This window comes from Cydia splendana, chromosome 7 (genome assembly GCF_910591565.1).
Source record: "Cydia splendana chromosome 7, ilCydSple1.2, whole genome shotgun sequence".
Taxonomy (NCBI): domain Eukaryota; kingdom Metazoa; phylum Arthropoda; class Insecta; order Lepidoptera; family Tortricidae; genus Cydia; species Cydia splendana.
This window is the reverse complement of record NC_085966.1, coordinates 16,925,536-16,928,426: the sequence shown is the minus strand read 5'-3', so window position 1 is coordinate 16,928,426 and position 2,891 is coordinate 16,925,536.

Below are 2,891 nucleotides of genomic sequence, written 5' to 3'. Positions count from 1 at the left end.
TTGTCACTGGTTGTATACGCGCGACCCGTGCATATACCGCTGATTGAAGATGGACTACGTTATTCGAGTATACTCTGCAGATGTCTCACGTTCTATGGCTCCCACTTGGGATCCGCAGGCAGCTCGGCAGCCAGATAAGTGAATTGTAGGGAGCGCTTCATACGTGACGGTCGGTCGAGGTGCACTGGCGTCATTCCCCGTTCAATGAGTCATGACTTGTCATCTACCTCACGTTGTCCGGGCTTGTTGCCATGGCACACTAGGGGAGCTTCTGCTCAGATGACCCATAGATAAAATATTTCAGTGTCAAAACTGACATTTCTTCAATCAAAAACGTCACGACTATGACACTGACAGATCATATATCCATATCAAATTCATCTATTGTTATTACAATCAGAATACAAGTTTTCTAAAAAGTTGTTAGATTAAGTAAATACTTTTTTAAATAATACATTTGAAAATTAAAAATATAGTCTTTTCACGAGAATTGTTTTAAACATAATCTAAACCGATAATGTTATGACTTTTCCAAAAAACTTATCTTTTTATTAAAAGGACGTAAAGTGCAGCAAATGCCATTTTGGTTGCTAAAAAATCCATGAAGACATAGAAGTTTTTGTGGCAAAATAAAGTGACTGACAAAATGAAATATTGACATGTCTGTTATCGATGTATTTGTTATCGACGTACTTTAACGTTATATTATACTTAGATATTTATTACATTTTAGAAGATAGCTACTAAGTAACCGCGTAATACACAACACGTTACATTATTTAATGTAAACGCTGTTGAACTCCTCTATAAAATAAAATACTAAATATATGTAATAAAAGTATTATGTACCTACCGCTTTGTAATTTATTTGCATTATTGAAATCTCGGTAACTTACCTTACCGGCAAGTAGAAGTTACATATTTTAAATATAAATCTATGAGTTATTGATAACAGATTTATCGATGTTTCATTTTCTCAAACACTCGTTTTTGCCACAAAAACTTCAATGTCTGATCCACAGCGTTTAAATGCGCAAGTATAACAGCATACGAGTCTGCAGAAACTGTGTCTTCAAGGTTCAGACTTGACTGAATAGTACCTTATCCTAAACTTGGCAGACTAAGTTAACGAACACATCTTTTATTAGCGGGACTTTTTAGTAGATTTTTATTCACAAGTTAAATTAAACCTTGTAACAAAAGAAGTATAGATAATGTACTCCTCTTTTATTGGAATCTTATTGTAACTAGGTACGTGGGCCATACTGAAAGTTTCTGGATTCTGATATATGAGACGACTTATTTTTTCTAAGTGACCAGTCCAGGAATTTTCAGTATGACCTAAGTACTATTTAAATTGATCTAAATTAGGAAGGCGCATGAAAAATACAGATATAAAAGGATAGTGTATTGTGTAGTATGATAGGGTAGACATTCATCGCCAGCGTGAGCTACGCGCTACGAGCGTAGTCGATACGATAACACAATTTTTCCCGTATGTAAAGAAAAGCAAGTGATGTTTTAAATAAAGTGCGTTAATCGGCCAATATTTTGATTTAATACTTGTCTGTTATTAAATTATTGTTATTAAAAACGTATCAGTACCTACATAAAATAAATAATAAATAAATAACCTACTAAATACATAATTACTTTGTTAGGTCTTTTTAGTGGGTATTTTGAATATAAATATTTAAATAGCTAGTTACGTAACCAGCTTGCAGCTTCGCAGCTTTGTTGCATCTTCGCTTCGCTCAACTTTCTTAGCACCTCTCTGGTAGTGGTATGTTCGCTATGTTTGCAAAGCTTCGGTGAACACTCATGCTGACCATTGTTCCTTTAGTAAATATAATTATTGGCATGCATTTTCCGGTCACAAAATTCATAACCCCCAATCGTCAAAAACTCCCCAAATCAGAATAAAGTCGGAAGCTAAAATTTTACGCCCGCAAACTTTCGGTGCCATTCAATTCTAACGACGAATCGGCAGTTTCGGAATCCCGTTTACCGGCAATCCAAAATCGATTTAATCACGGGAATCATGCAAAGTTCCCAACAAAGTTTGTACAAACTTTGGAATTGGAACAAATTGGAGCAACGTGGCCGGCGGCGAGGTATTAATGGTGGATTTATGACGCCGTCTAGTTTGGCCCGAAGAGTTTATTAGTGACGCACGGCCCGCACCCGCAGAACTGTGCGACGTGCGCTGTTCGGGTTAGGGTACGTGTAAACTGAGAACATTTGTTAGTAGATAGTTTGATTAACAGCCTCTGGTGTTATATCTATAAAACCAAAATCTATTTTTGGATTTACTCAACTATTGATAACTAGTTAGGTGATCATTGGTAACTGGTAACTAGTTATGGACGTTCATTTTGAAAAGATATTTAAAACTGATGTGTAGGTATATATCGCCGAGTTAAGCCAAATTAGTACAAGTCTGTCAGCAATGAGTACTATCATTCAGGAACAATTTCCTTTGTTCAGTCAGCATTACTGTCTGCTATACTTAAAAATCAACATATATGTTGTTTTGTCATAGCCTAGTCTGGGGCAACAAAATATTGACAAATGTTAATTTAAGGTTTTTTTCTTTTAAATAAATAAAACTCATTGTCATGTATGTCTTGGCTGAAACAAATATCATTAGATATCTTCTGTATAGTTCTAATATACTACTTATTCTACCTTTACAGAATCTACTAAAGTGGCAGAAGTAGACAGTACTGTATTACGCAGCCCCATACTGACTGACTTATTGTTTGCCGATCAAACTTGAAGATTTATCAAACTAACTTAAATGGCTTCCAATCTAACAGCACTTTGTTTTACTTGACAGTTAGACTTTCTATCAAAATTTGGATGAATCCTTCAAAATGATTTATAACCAC